The following is a 16,249-nucleotide window of genomic DNA, read 5'->3' as shown; positions in this document are numbered from 1 at the left end:
CCAGTACTTTTCCCATGTGGAGGGATGCTTTTCTTGGTTAGATTTATAGCTTTTTCCAAGTCCTTAATCAATGCAGTCTCAATCAAATAACCCTAGTCAACTTTGCTTCCTAATTGGATGAATTTTACTAATAAACTCTAATTTTCACCAAGAAAATATAGATTTACAGTAATCCTGTAAATTCCTTTTCATTTGAAAGAGATACTTGCACCATTTTCAAAATTGTCTAATCTCATTTTCTATTTACGGAGGTTTTAACTAAGCTAAATTTTCTGTTGAACTATGCCCAAGATGTGAAAATTTTATTCCTCCATGAATGGTGTCCAGTTTTTTTCATCAATTACCATGAGAGCCTACTAAGAGGTCATATTCCTGTCCATCTCATTAATATATGATGGTGGAGGAAGTATACCATTTGGGGTTGTTTGTCTTGAAAAGTAGGAATATTCTGGGACTTGATCCTGTCACTCTGTCATACACTGAGAGTCCTAAGACCTCTATCACATGGGTACATTTAGTTACTCCACCCTGACACTCTAATCTCATATTTGGATATATAGTCTTTCCTTTAGCCCAACAAATCTTACTAAGATTTTTATTTCTTTTTTGGTGGATTTTTTTATGAGGATGAGAACAAACCACATGTTCAGGAGATATTGCACCAGACATATATACCCTCTTCACTAAATTGACCACCAAACTCTACCGATGTTAGCAGTCAGGACCCTCTCTTTTACATCACCTCTCACTACCCATGCTGTTAGATTTCCAATAAATATTCCCAAATGAACAAATGCTTAATCAAGCAAACCTCCCAAGTTGATTTTAATTTAATTTGACCATTATTGTTATATTCCTACTGTATGCAGCACTCTGTGCAAAGTACTATTAATAGGCCATATACTGATGAATAAAACAGCCCTTTGTTCATGGGCTCACAACTTGCAGGAGACCCTAGACTAGGATTTATCTTGAATGATTCCAGATTTGTACTAATCTTTAATAGATACAAAGCTGTGGAGAAGCTTATGTGTAAGAAATAGGGAGCAAGGACCTTCAGAGTCATCTCATCACAGTGTCTCCATTCAGGGCATTTCCTTAATCATGGACTTCTTCAATCCACTCCAAGGAAAATAAGTATAAACACATAGGACAAGACGCATGGTTCAGTGACTCCAGTCTCCTAGTTCTCACCATCTTTAATGAAAAAAGCAATTCAAAACTAAATTCAATGCATAAAATAATAGGATTGGGCAGGGACTTGGAAGTCTCTTAGCTCAATTCTCTTATTTTAAAGATGAGTGAACTGAGCTTCAGGGAGGAAAAGTGGCTTGTCTTAGGTCATCCACTTCTTAGTGGCAGATCTTATTTGGGAATAAGTGAGTCTTATTCCCAAACACTCAGCCTCCCTGCCTCTCTGGCTAATTGAATATCAAGAGGCTGAACATAATCCATATTTAAGCTCCAAGGGGAAAAACAGGATAAGAAAGAAAAGCTCGGGCTTCCCTGGTGGCGCAGTGGTCGAGAGTCCGCCTCCCGATGCAGGGGACACGGGTTCGTGCCCCGGTCCGGGAAGATCCCACATGCCGCAGAGCGGCTGGGCCCGTGAGCCATGGCCGCTGAGCTGTGCGTCTGGAGCCTGTGCTCCGCAACGGGAGAGGCCACAACAGTGAGAGGCCCGCGTACCGCAAAAAAAAAAAAAAAAAAAAAAGGAAAAAAAAAAGCTCCATCAAGGTGAGAGATGTGAAGCCTGTGCTGAGTTCCACTCACTGGCTTCCTTCTTGTTATGCTGGAAGACAGATGACTCGCTCCTCCCAATCTCAGAGACCCAGATTAATGTAGATGTGGGAAAGAGAAAAAGCTGTGTGGAAACTTTATTAATCTGCGGGAAAGACCAAGAGCACCAGCACCCGTTTACTGGGGAGGAACACTGACTATTTGTTAGCTGCATGTGGTCAAAACCCAGCTTTATCAACTACTGTGTTTTCTTGGGTGAGTTACTTAACCTCTCTGTGTTTTGATTGCTCATCTCTGAAATGGGATAATAGCTACCTCAAAGTGTTGTTATGAGGATTAAGTAATTGATACTTATAGAGTGATTAGATTTGCTTGGTTCATAACTATCTATGCATTTATAAAATAAATATAGCACAATGATGTAAGTACCCAATCTAATATAAACCAGAATACTTAGAGATATGTCTTACCTAAAAATAATTTCTTCTGTGTTTTTTTATAGGAAGCAAATTTCAAAGAGTTAGAATATTCTTTTGAGGATTTTTAGTACAAATATCCTATACTATTAATTAAGATGTCAACTTCAGCTACAAGTGGTATCATGTCATTCAGATGGAAAACAGACATGTTCAATTTTAAAAAATTAATTATCACTTTGCATTGGTATTTTCCTCATTGCGTTTTGTGAGACAACCATCTCCCTGGAATATAAATATAAATATGAGTCAAAAGAACTGAAAGTCTTCCATAGTCTATAACATTGGGAAGTGCTCGGATAAATAGAATTTAATAGGTTTCTTTACTGCAGGACTTTTAAGAGCCTGTACTATGCTAACGTGAATTGTAAATTCTGTTTATTAAGGTGAGAAGTAAATCATCATTAAATATAGATTTAAAAGGATAGCAGCTAAAATGCAACTACGCTTCACAGAACTTCGGATTATTAATAGTCTTTCAAAAGGTCATTCCTGCAGGCACTGATTCTGATAGAGGTTTCAAAGCATGAATCTGTATGATCATCGATAGGTAGGCATCTGTTAGAGTTTACACAGCTCATTCTGAAGTTAGTGCCCAATGCAAAATCTACCAAAGTGACAATTTTGTGTAGCTTGTCCACAAGATAAAAGGGAACAAATAGTAATTTTAATGCATTGAAAGGAGAGTTAGCATGAAGTTTTGATAGAAATGTCCAGCAAATTAATATGCCTTCTGTTAAGAATGAGTGGAAGACAAATTTTTCCTTATATAGGTAAAATACACCTTCATATGACCCAGGGTATTTGGTTCCTGAAGATTTCATTGCCATGAGCATCTCAAAAGAGATCAGAGCCCAGTAGTTGAATAAGTTTTAAATTACCCTGTTAGGAAGAAGTCCTTCCCCTGAAGTATATTCAGCTTGAAAGACTCATTGAATGAGTTCTGGCCATAAGACTACAGTCTGCAAAATATGAGACATTTATACCAAGAGATGTGGGATGTGGGAAATAGGCCTTCTGTAGGCCAGTAGAGCTTCTACAACATCTTTGATGATTATGCCACAAGCAGCTAAGACTGCTAACCTGCCTGCCTTCATTCATTGATTATAACAGCCCAGAGCATCTCACAACCAAGTGCTTGAAGTAACAAGAAAGTTGTAATAGGACTGAAATGTCATAAATTCTTGAGTGTTGTCTTCTATAGTTCATCTATATACTTTCTAGTTGATCTAGCTGATGTTTTAATAATTTATTATTTATTTAATATTATTTAAAATTTATTTATTTGATAAATTTTGTCAAACCAAAATCTAGAAGTACAAAAGCCAGAGTCAAGATGTCAGTGCCTATTTTAAGACATGGCATACAAAAAGGCCTCTTCTCATTTGCAAGTGTGTTGTTTAAACACTAGCATCAACCTATATGTTTATGCCCATCAGTTTTCTGACAACTGATAGTGTCGGGATTTGAAAAACAAGGAATTAGAGTTTGAAGAGAAAGCAGGAAACTTTTCAGCTCAACCTTAAAAAAAGGAAAAGAAATGCATTTGGACCTTAGGGAGAAAGTTTCTAAGAAGTGGATTAAAAACAAAAAACAAAGAACAACTGAGCAATCCAAGTCAGAAACACTGCGGTGTTTTGGTCTTCTCTGGGATTAAGTTTTCATTGGCAGTTGGTGCCTGAGGTATTCTCCCCACTTAACTAGACCGAGCTATGTAAATGAATAAATGTTTGCAAACGTTTCTTTCCATGTTACTCTTTTTCCCAGGAGTACACAACATTGGAGCCACAAGGCGTGAATTAACATATGAATTGGAGGAAGATGTTTGCTGAGCAGGAGGAATGTGGAAGACCACAATGGCTCCAAACTATTAAGACTGAGGCACCTACTAGAAGAGTCTCTTCTCCCCCCTCAATCCCCACCTATACCAGTTTCCTTCCCCCAACCCAACAACCATGACCTCTCCCCCATGCATAAGCCTACGAACCCTATAAGCTGCCCTCCATCCCTGGTCTGTGGAAATGTGTCACAGAAATTACATCTAGTTACTAAAATAATGGTGTTTTTAAAGAGTTAAACATATAGACATTCTCTTTCTGGAATGTATCTCTTCCGTTTATCAAGGAATGTCTGTCCTTGTAAGTTTTCAATACTATTTTATTTTAAGGCATGTTAAACTTTATCACTATATCAACTTGAAAAAAAATGTGAAATTGGTAGCAGAACTTCAGGCTGTGATAGAATTCCCAAAGGATTCTGATGTCCTTTTAAAAATTAAATACAATAATGGAAGATAAACTGTGTAAAATGCCAGTACTTCTCCTCCACATCTCTTCTGTTTGTGTACTAAGCCACGATGTCCCACTGCCAATCGTATTTGAGGAAAGAAATAGTATACAGAGAGCTTTCAATGTCACTCATGCATTCATTAGATCCTCTGTTTCTCTCATTTGATTTTGAGTTTGGTGTTAATTCACTGTACATATACTATACCTACATAAAACAGGCACAGCTTCTCTCATTATAATGCAATTGTTGGTAATTTAGAAAATACTAGATAGATTAAACCATAAAATCATTAATTTCAATGAAATAGGGGAATCGTACACTGGATAAAACAGGCATGATCCACTTTCCAGCTAAATCTGAAGCAATGTGTCTATCTTACATTTCCTTACTTAAAAAAATTACCAACAAACCTTACTTGATGTGAATATTAACTTTTTTCTTCAAATACATTTTAATAAACTCTCATTTCAGTGTTCCAATATGACTGTAGAGAACTTCAAAACTTTTTTTTTTCCCAAAGGACTAAAATTCAAACCTCCCATGCCCCGTTTCAAAGAAATATTTATGGCTGGATTTAAAATGTCTGAACAAAGAGCTTTAAAATGAAATCTCCACTGGAAAAAAACAGCTACTGAGACCACAGCATAAATGCCATTTTTATGATAATGAGAAAAGTATTAGATTTCCAAAAAAGACGAATATAGTAACTATCTTTCGCACCCCCCGCCAAAAGAAATGTTCGGAGAGAAAAATATGGGATAATTCCAAATCTAAACTTCAGAAAAAGAAATTAATTTCTTTATTAATGTAAACAAAATAATTTGTCTTTTGTAACGTATGTCAAGTAAAAATGTGTTTCATTTTATATATCATTCACCTCTGTATATGTGGTCATTCCTCCTTCTAACATTCTCAGTAGCATTACAATGCCTCTGGCTAGTTTCTTTTAATTTTTTCCCTTTATTTACAAAGAGCAAACACAATTGTTTAAATGCAGGAGATATTTTCTTCCAGAAATCTGGAAAAGCACACAGAAAATCTAGAATCTTGTTAGACACATGAACATTTTGAAAATACCATAAGGAGCCATTCCTGAAGGACACTAGGCCCAGGAATTTGCCCTTGACAGTCTCCCTGACAGCAACCTGATAGGAGAGTAAGGTTGATTTTCATAAGAGCAGCTTACAAAGGTATGATTCCTGCTCTGTGCATCAGATATTTCCATAAGAACTAGTTCCATTTCTAACCTCCATAGTTATGTCCAATCATCTTAAACTACTTATTCGTTTTGTCTATGCATCATCTTTAGATCTACAGATTTACTACCACCAAAGTGAGTAACACATCCTTTTATGTGCCCAACATAACCTCTTAAGGTTTCACAAGTCTGCCACAGTTTCAGCAACACTTATATTTCAGCACTCAGTTCAAATGCTTCTTGACTTTATAAACTTAGATTATATTTCTATACAGACTGGCAGCATACCGATGTTGTTTATATCTTTAAAGTTCCTCCTCACCCAGTCCTGCATTTTCCAGAATTACCTCTCAGTCAGTTTGCTCTCCAGCACACACAAACACTCGTATGTGTACCTGTGAAAGTTTCATCCTTCAGTGAAACAGAGGCAAGGCCAAGGGAAACAGCTAACACTTATTGGTCCTTCTAAGCGCTAAGCATAATTCCAGGTGCTTTATGTACCCTGTCACTTTATCCCCATGACAGTACTGTGGAGTAAGAACCGGTATTCTTATTCCCGTTCACAGGTCATGAAACGAAAACTTGAGTGCTTTGCCCAAACCCCACAGCTATAGATGATGGAGCCAAGATTCACACCTAGGCCTGTTGGTCATCCAATCCCTCCGCAGGACCACTAACTTTAAAGAGTGGATGATTTCGAGTCTCCCTCCTCAACCTCTTTTCCATTCTGCCTTCCCTTTCCCTCCTCTTCAGAGGCACTGGCTTATGCAAGCACTCTCTTGAAGAGTGTCAGTAACTTGTTATATAAAGTTTCTTTCTTTAATGTCAACATTTCAGTTGTGTGATATCACACATTCTTTATTTGACAGTGGCTTCTTTGATACCTCTTAGCCTAATAGTTTAGAACTACGACTCCAGGAGTAGGGAAGTGCGTTTGTTTTCAAGGCCCATTTTCCCTCCCTGAGGCTCCAGCCCTGCATTGGACGAGGACAGAGTAGGAGAGACAGAAATCTCTGTCTCCTGTCTACTCTGGCTCACAGGGTCTGGACTCAGGTGAGGCAAGGGAGGCACCAACCCTGCACTTGCCCAACCTTGAGATGGAGGGCCTCGTTAAACTTGTACCCTAGGCACCTCCCTTGCCTCACCCTAATCCCAACCCTGCTTAGCCTGTTGCCATCTGAGGCTACGGCCTCTGCTCTATGCTGGTCTCCATTTATGAGGTGCACATGACTGTCTACAGGCAGAGTCTGGCTTTCCCTGGGGCACTGTCTTTCCTGAGGACCTCTGGAGGAGCAGCTGTTCATCTGGATCCCCATGTTTCAATTATACACCCTGGCTGGGCGTCCCGTCACCTGGGCAACCCTTTGACTCCTGCCTCCAACTCCATCTTTCTGCATGTGGAGCCTCAGGAACCACTGAATTCTCTGTCCCCACCAAGGGCTACAAAGAACCTAATGGGGCATAGGTGGCCCCCTTTTTCTTAACAAGCTCCCTAAAAAACAGTCTCTTTCTGACTTGCTGATGTGGACTCCTCAAGTGAGCCTCTCACCTTCCCAATGCTCTGCACTGGGCTCTAGGAGAAAACCAGCAAACTTTAGGGGACATATCTCAGGCTCTGCCCAGAACTCTCTCTGCATTGTGTTCTGGAAGAAGGTTGCTGATCTTAGCAATGCTTTTGCCTATGCCTAATTAGTTTCCACAAGCAGATGTGGTTTCAGAAGCCAAGAAATCTGCTTTATAAACAGATTGACTATATAACAGATCTTTATCTGTTTTATAAACCTATAGTCAAGGTCTGAGCTTTCACACCATTGCCATCACTAAAGCCACCACTGAGCATGCAAAACCTTCCTGATTCTACAGGCCTCCAACCTGCAGCAAGAAATGCTAGATGCCCACATCCTGACCTTGAGCTATTTGCCGGCTGGGATATTTTTTTCCACCATCCTTGGAAGCACTAAGCTATTTCTGAACATGGTTTCTTTTCTGATTGCTTACCAGGCAATAATTCTCCAGGTTCTTCATTTGCCCTAGAAACAAAGAATCACAACCCACCAGAAAGTCAAGAGGCACAAGTGGTACCAATGCAAAGTAGTATCAGAGGCTTTCCAGAGCCACACATAGCATCAACTGTGTGGGCTGAGATCTCAGCCATGTATTTCCATAGTCCCAATGTGACATGTGTGTGTGTTGTCTTGATCTCAGAAGCAAGGGACCAGAATCAGAGGCCCTTAGAGTCTCCTTGTTCAACCTCCTGCCAGACACAGTTGATATCTGACCTCAGGGCCTGGGATGAGTGAGGGTAGCAGAGTGGAGTATTCAGCTTCCTAGGAAGTCTCCCTGCAGAAGGCAAAGATTTGCAAATTGTGCTCCTCAGACCTGGGAGGGCTAATGACAGGGTTGGGGGGAGGCAGGGAAATAGCTTCTTCCTGATATGTTTTATGTGTTGGATTTGGGTGACAATTTAATACGGAGAAAGGGTTTCACAGCTTTAAAAATAAGAAGAGAATAGAGGTTTGGTCTCAGAAAAAAGGATTCCAAGTCCTCACTATGTCCTTCACTAGTCATTGATTTTGAGCAAATTACTTAATGCCTCCAGCCTCAGTTCCTCGTTTATAAATTATGGGAAACAATACCTGTCCAATAATCTCCAAAATGGTAATTAGCATGAACTGTAGAAAAATGTTTATATTACTTGGAACTTAGAAAGAGCCTTTGCTTTACATTCCCTCCTTTAATCTTCATGACAACCCTGTACTGTAGGTACCTTTGACCTTCATTTTATATATCGAAGAAAATAAACACAATTCACAGATGTTCAATAAGTTGCTTACAGTGACACAGTGACTGATCGAAGATTTTCTCTGAATTCTGACTCTTGCTCCTCCCGTGAACAGAAGACTTAGCTATACTTCAGGATTTGGGGTTTTTTTAACCTCATGATAAAATGGTTGCTCAGATTGTAGAAGGTGTTATCAAACCAGAATTCTGGGCCAGAACTTGGTCATGGACCCTAAGACTCCAACCAGGGTCAAACAGATGGCCACTGTTTTGGGGTTAATGCTGCCATTGTTACTCTCCCAAGCTCTCCACACCACTGGTCCTACTACTGTCTACAGAAATGCTAAGGACAGTAACAGCTGCTGTTCACTGAACCCAAGGCACTGTGCTCACTGCTTGACATATACAATCTCATTTAATCATCCCAACTTAGTTAATCCTCCCAACACTTCTATTAGGTAGGCACTGTTATTATTTCTATTTTACAGATAAGAAAAGTTATGCATAAAAAGTTGGATTAAGTTTCCCGAGGTCCCATGTCTAGTCACATTGTGCATGCCATTCCTACTGCAGCTAGTCACCGCCAGCTCCCTGCTGCTACCACTAATTCAGCCACCATCACCATGGCTCCTGATGATGCTGCCACAGGGTTGTCAAAGCCCAGGTTCACCTTTTGGCCTCCAAAAAGCAAAATTGCTCTTCTCAGTTTTATGGGACCCTCCTTCGAGGAACACGGGACGAGAACTAGAGGACATTTGAGAAAGAATCCCCCTGACCCTGAGCAGTGCCTTGAGGTTAATTCCAAACATCTCCACTCTTTCCTCACATGAACTGCCTATCCACCTGGGGAAATGATTCAGTAGCTAGAAAACCCTTTGTTCCCCTTATGTTCCCTGAGAATTGTCAACATTATGAATATTTATTGAGTAATTTTGATGTCTTGGGCACTCTACTAAGCTTAAAAACATGCATCATCTTATTAATCTTTACAGCAGCTCTGTGAGATAGTTACAATGATTATTCCCAATCTACAGATGAGGACTCTATGACATAGAGAGGTTAATAATATACTCAAGTTTATACAGTGACAGCCTGGCTGGGCTTCAAACCAGGTTATCAGACATCAAGGTGAACACTTTTAGCCACCAAATGGGCCACAGAGACTGTCCATTGGCCCCAGGAGTCTATTCCATTGTCCTCTCAGGAACACAAGATCCCAAAGTTTTGCCCCGAAAGCTCAGAGTGATCCTCTGATATATGTAAACATCAAGATGTGAAGATTAACTCACTTTGGATGTGCGTGTATAGATTTCTGTCATCTAAAGATGCTAAGAGGATATGGAACATTTTGGGTAAACTCTGTTGGAAGTTGACAGTAAAAAATTATTTCTCTGCATTGCCACCTTTTAATGTGGTTTTCCTTGTGCTTTTCTTGCATTCATTCCTTTCTCTCATGCAAAATATTTAAAGCATGTAAATCTCATTGAGTTTATCATATATTCACAAAACCAGATAAAGAATAGCAATGCTCTATAATTCTAATGGCAATATAATATTAATAAACCAATTTCCATTTGGTTCTTTGATCAATAATCAACATATTCACTCCACTTTGCATCAGGCATCAGGATGCATACTGTGGAAATTACGGCAATAATTCAGGAGCTGGCTCTGCTCTTTAAAGTATTTAATTCTGTAAGAGAGATTAAACCCAGAGGACATGGGTTTCAAATATTGTTGGTCTAGACTGCCAGTCTTACCTTTCATATCAAGTAGGACTGGCTACATAATTTTCAGGGTCCAATACAAAATGAAACTGTTGGCCCTTGTTTAGAAATCACTAAGAATTCTAAGACAGCAGCTCATTAAATCAAGCAAGGGGCCCTTATTGCTTGGGTCACATGCACATAAGGCTAGCGCTGGTATCGGGTCAATTTCTGTGCTCTGCACCAATGCTGGTTCTGCATCTATGTCAAATACTTTGACCACCCTCCAGGTGCCCCACTTCCTGGGCCAGCTGCCTACCTCAGTGGTTCCTACAGGCTGCACCTGCTCCTTCTGCCTCCTAGTGAGCCCATGTCCCAACTTCTCCAATTAACTGTTTTCCGTATTCCTTTCTCCTCTTCACAGTGAATTGAATAGGTCACCTTGGCTGGTAGTTTCAAGCACTCAGTAGCTAACTCCAGTAGCTGTTCCTGTGCCCACTTGCAGGCCCCTTGCCCCTCTCTTCCCCTCACCCAGGAGAAGTGGGGGTGGGGGTCAGGGGAAGCTAGCAGGAAGAGCCACAGACAAGTTAAATCTTACTATCACTACTCTAGTGGTCACAACTGACTTTGGTACTTTTTTACCACAGTGTAAGTTATTTTGCATGAAATTTCCTGATAATTGGCCAAGATGCTATGGATTCCACAAAGCAGTCCACCTCAGTTAAAGGCTTTCTCAATTTTCTTTGGAAGTATATAAACCAAGGTGAATTCTAAATATACATTAATCTTCCTGAGGAGGTTGGTTCTAGCAGGCATGTCTGTTTTCATGCTTCTCCAGATGTAAAGCAATGCATCTTTCTCACCTGAAAGGACCTTCTGTGTCATGTAAGGCAGCAAGTGATAGTAGCCAAATGAACGGTAAAAACAGTAGAGGCTAAAAGAGCTCTGAGGAAGCCTGCACCGTGAGATTAAGAAATCTGAAAGTCTTCATGGACGAGATGAGAATTAAGTCTAATCTGCAGGCTTCCCTGGTGGTGCAGTGGCTGGGAGTCCGCCTGTCGATGCAGGGGACGCGGGTTTGAGCCCCGGTCCGGGAGGATCCCACATACCACGGGGCGGCTGGGCCCGTGAGCGATGGCCGCTGAGCCTGTGCCTCTGGAGCCTGTGCGTCCGGAGCCTGTGCTCCGCGACGGGAGGGGCCGCAGCGGTGAGAGGCCCGCGTACCGCAAAAAAAAAAAAAAAAAGTCTTATTTGCACAAATTAAATAGAATAATAGATCTGTCATTCAAGTCAATAGTAGACAGCCTGCAAATCTCAAAGATTATTTATCTGTAAGGAATTACATCATTTTCTTTATTGCCTTCCAAAACCCAGATTTTATTGTGATTTCTATTTTTATAGTCTTTTTCCAGATCATTTAAAATTGTTCTCACTATGCTCAATATTTACAATTCTATGTATTTTTAAACTCAATCACTGCTTTATTTTTCCTGTCTTTTAATTGGTCCCCTGGTGTCTTAACAGGTAATTAAGTCATTGCAAAATAGCAGGTATACACTTTGATCACAGGATGGTTTAGCTACAAATATGAGCCCCAGCTGGAAATCTTATGTCCAGGTTCTGACACCCTTTGCCACTTTCTCTGTACTTTTGTTTGGCAATCAGTAATTTCCCCCTGCATTATAGGGTTATAATTAGTATCCCCATGTCTTATCTCCCTTACTAGTCTGCATATTCTCCGAAGACAAGATTCTGATCTGGTTCACGTATGTGCCCTGCAAGTAGCAGGTAGTTAATAAAGGTAGGTGGTTTGGTAGACTATCTGGTTGATTGGTTAGCTGATTAAATGCAAGAAGGAAGGAAAAAAGGAAGGAAGAAAGGAAGGAGGGGAGGGAGGGAGGGAGGAAAGAAGGAAGAAAAGAAGGGAATTTTTTTTATTTTATCTGAGTCTCCATTCTCTACTGGTCATTGATCCTTTCAGCAATTCTAATATATATTTGTAGCTAAGCTCCCTGTGCTCAATTTTATGCCTGTTTTTTTTTTTTTTTTCAAAAACTAAAACCCTTTTACTACTAAGAAACTAGGAAGCCAACAAGAATCACTGGAGAAATAAAGCAATGATGAGCTAAAGAATGGTTAATGGTGCCTAACTCAGTAAATAGACAAAGCTCAATACAACTAAGATGTTAAGTTTTTGCTGTGATTTTCCCTCCAATGACCCATGCCTTCCACAATTTCTCTTCCACCAGATGCTCCAGCCACCTACAAACCTAGAGAATAATCCTGCAATCTTAGAGTCAGGAGAAATTGTACCTATTTCCTGGTAATTTTTTAGTCAATGTTTAAATAACCTACATAAAAAAAGTCTTTGCTGAGTAGTAACTGTTTCAGTTTGATTACATCCAATGATAAGGAACTTACCAATGAACCCCATTCCATTTTTTTCTGAACGTTTTTATTTTTTAAATATTTTACATTAAAGAAAAAAAGAGAATAATTGAAAGATCCCACCAAATAGATGTAAAACAAATTTTTATATTTTGTTATTTTACTTCAAAAACTATAGATAGGGCTTCCCTGGTGGCGCAGTGGTAGAGAGTCCGCCTGCCGATGCAGGGGACATGGGTTCATGCCCCAGTCCAGGAAGATCCCACATGCTGTGGAGCGGCTAGGCCTGTGAGCCATGGCCGCTGAGCCTGCGTGTCTGGAGCCTGTGCTCTGCAACGGGAGAGCCCACAGCAGTGAGAGGCCCGCGTACCGCAAAACAAACAAACAAACAAACAAAAAACCAACTATAGATATATATTTGTATGCATATGAATATATTAAAAAGAATTAAAATAGCATAGATCATATGATTATGGGACACACCGTTTTTATTTGTTTCACATCATTTGCTAATGACATACAGATCATTTTCTGTTCCAAATGTGATATCCCTACCCCCAGGAATTTATGACTGCCCCATTTTGGTTGCATGCCCAGTTCTCACTGAGTTCTGTTAAAGAATTGATTATGCCCCCCAAGACCTTCCCATCTCCTAATTTCTTAACAGAAACAGATTCCCAGAAAATAACACCAACAAAACTCCACTGCCTTCAATATCCAAATACTCATAAATATGACCAATAAAATGTAGCTGCCTATTCATAAGCGTAACCACAACAGCAACCAGCAACATTTTCAACAAAGGTATGCTAAAGTTGCTTTAAAGAAAATTAGTTATATTCAGCTCAATAAAGCCAACCTTTTCTTGTTCACACAGGAAATGATGAACCTGTACCTCTCAAATCCACAAAATTTTAATACTGAATTAACTCTGATCTTTATCTTCTTTGCCTTCGACGAGGTAAAATAAATACTGACCCAAACTTATCTGAGATCCCATTCTTTTATTTGTGCTTATACATTCCCCATCAGTGGTTCTTCCTAAAGTCTATGTAAAGAACTGAAGCAAAGTGTATCTCCTCTCCTAAGGCTGTGCCTTTAAATCACTGATTTATGATTTAGGCCCTGAAAGCAGTATTTTACATAGTGCAATTCTCTTCAGCAGTCCCAGAAGGTGAGTGTATCATTTGAAAGGGTTTTAATGCAGCGGGGGAAGAAGCACAACCTCCTGGTAATCACATGATCAGGGCACCTATATGGACAGCCCCAGCCTGCATATTTAAACCTGCAGCCAGAGATGCAGCTCTGTTTGCACAATGCTGTCCCGTGGCAGAATTACACAGCTCGCCATGGCTGCAGCCAGATAATTATTATTGATTCACTCTCAAACTGTCAATCTGGGGACAGTGCTGAGGCAGTCAGTGACGGACAGAAGGAGGATTGGACAGCCACCATCCAACAAGGAAACTTCATCTTGAAAATGAACTTAGATGAGATGGTGCTGGTGGATAAGGGTAATTGATGATTGTTTCAGAGTGGAGGAAGGGGAAGAAGGAAAGGTTTAAAAAAAAATCCTCCTTGGCATTCATCTTAGTGTCCTTAGTGGAAGGCACTAGGGGCTGTCCACAAACTCCATAAAGTTTTCGTGTGTTTTTTGCCCAAGAAATCTATCAATTTTAATATGCTACCATAATCAAAATGGACTATTTTCCAAATTAAAAAAAATTATGTAAAATGTATGTATGTTCTTAATTACCTTTGGAATTTGGAAGTTTTTGAGGATGTAGTCACATTATTATTTTTTTAATGTGCTTAATTGTGTATTTGTATAGTCATTTTAAATTTTCAAAACACTCTGTATCTACTTGACCCTTTGACAAACATATGGTAAGCTCCTAATATTTGCAAGGCAATTTCATTTTCAAGCATGATAGGTAAACCATCAAATACCAGTTGACAATTTGATAGATGGGTAAATTGAAGCACAGAGCAGCTAAATGACTTGCCTAAACTCACAAAACTCATTAGAGGTTGAACCAGACATAGATCCCACATTTCCTGTCTCTAAGATCTTTATTCTTCCCCTAATCATCACTCCCATTCTTCAAATGGCTATTGAGTCAAGCACTACGCAAGACACTTTGCATAGATCATCTCATTTAAAATTCACAACAGCAAGGTGGTTTGCATGAACCCTTTTTTTTTTTTAACGGATGAGGAAATGAAACTCATGGCAATTTTGGGATATGTCTAAAGTCACTCAGGAGTCTCAGCCAGGATTTGAATCCCAGACTGCCTGGTGTGACACTTAAAGCACAGGCAACTGTGTCCATAGGGATACTTCAGCAGCTATTAACAAAACAAAACACTGGATCTGAACAATAACACATCAAACCACAGTCCTGTGTAAGGAGTACCTTTTCTGCCAGAGAAGAGTAATATCGCTTCGGTAATATCCTGCTCCAACACCCAAGACCCAGAAGCCATTGAAACTTTTTCACTAAAGGGCAGTATCCTGGTCCTGTGATGCTGAACTCTTTTATTTGTTCCACAGTAAGTCAGCAGATCCAGCCTGGGGAAGCCAGTGGTCAAGCAGATGTGGACAGGATTGAAAACCAGCATTTGTGGCTGTGTTCTTCCTGATTCTCCCTTTGTCTCTCTTCATTTGAAGCACCACCTGGCATCTGCTGATTGTCAGTGACATTGTTTTACTACAGTCATTTCAAGGCCTGGGGTTGTGTCACCCTGAGGCACCTTCAATTATCTCAAGGAATCATCTCAAAATGCTTTTTAAAAGCGAAGAATTGTTAGTTCACCTTAATTCAAAAAAAAGAAAAATATATTCCAAGGAGTATTTCAAAAGGAGGAAAATGCATCTAAAAAGCCAAAACAAAGACGAAGAGAGTTAGGGAATCACTGGTGAACATAAGTCACATTATTTGGAAAGGGAGAGCTTGATATTATCCATATTCTGAGAAGTTAATACCCTGAGTTTTGGCCTAGAGGGAAAGCAAACTGCAATCTATTCCCTGTAGTTTAACTACTCACATATTAGGTTTCTGATCATTCCCAGCATTCACATATATTTAAACTTGGCCCTTCTTAAATTAGAAGTGAAAATTCTCATGGCTGTCATATAGTGGATACAGAGAGCTCCCTCTCCAGCATATTCCTAAGCCTGAGTAAACCTAGAAGCTTTTAATTGCAAGGATAATTTTCATTCATGATCACACACTGTGCCCAAGTCCAGCATTTGTGGTTGATTTAGCTGTTGTTTGATGCTCTTATCACATGTCCAACTTTTTAAAATCATCTTTCATCTCATCTGATCCACATAAAATTCTGAAAGGTAGGGTGGATACTATTACTGCTATTTTACAGGTGATCAAATTACAGACCCAAGGGATTAAATGACCTATCCCAATGGTGCTCAGCTTGTGCGTAACAAAGCTAGGCTTAGAACACAGATTTGTTTTACGGCTAGTTCCATGCTACAACACTATGTGTCACTGATCCCATGGTTGTATTTTGTTTTTAACGTACTCAATCCATTTTGCATGCATGTAAGCTAAATACAGGACACTGGTAACAGTATAGAAACCATAAATTTGTGTAAGTCTTACAACAGTCTTCTGGTATATGTCAGTGAAATGTCTCATTCCTCCAATATCTGT

Source organism: Pseudorca crassidens, chromosome 1 (assembly GCF_039906515.1).
Source record: "Pseudorca crassidens isolate mPseCra1 chromosome 1, mPseCra1.hap1, whole genome shotgun sequence".
Lineage (NCBI taxonomy): Eukaryota > Metazoa > Chordata > Mammalia > Artiodactyla > Delphinidae > Pseudorca > Pseudorca crassidens.
The sequence above is the reverse complement of the archived record's forward strand: the minus strand, read 5'-3'. Positions refer to the sequence as shown.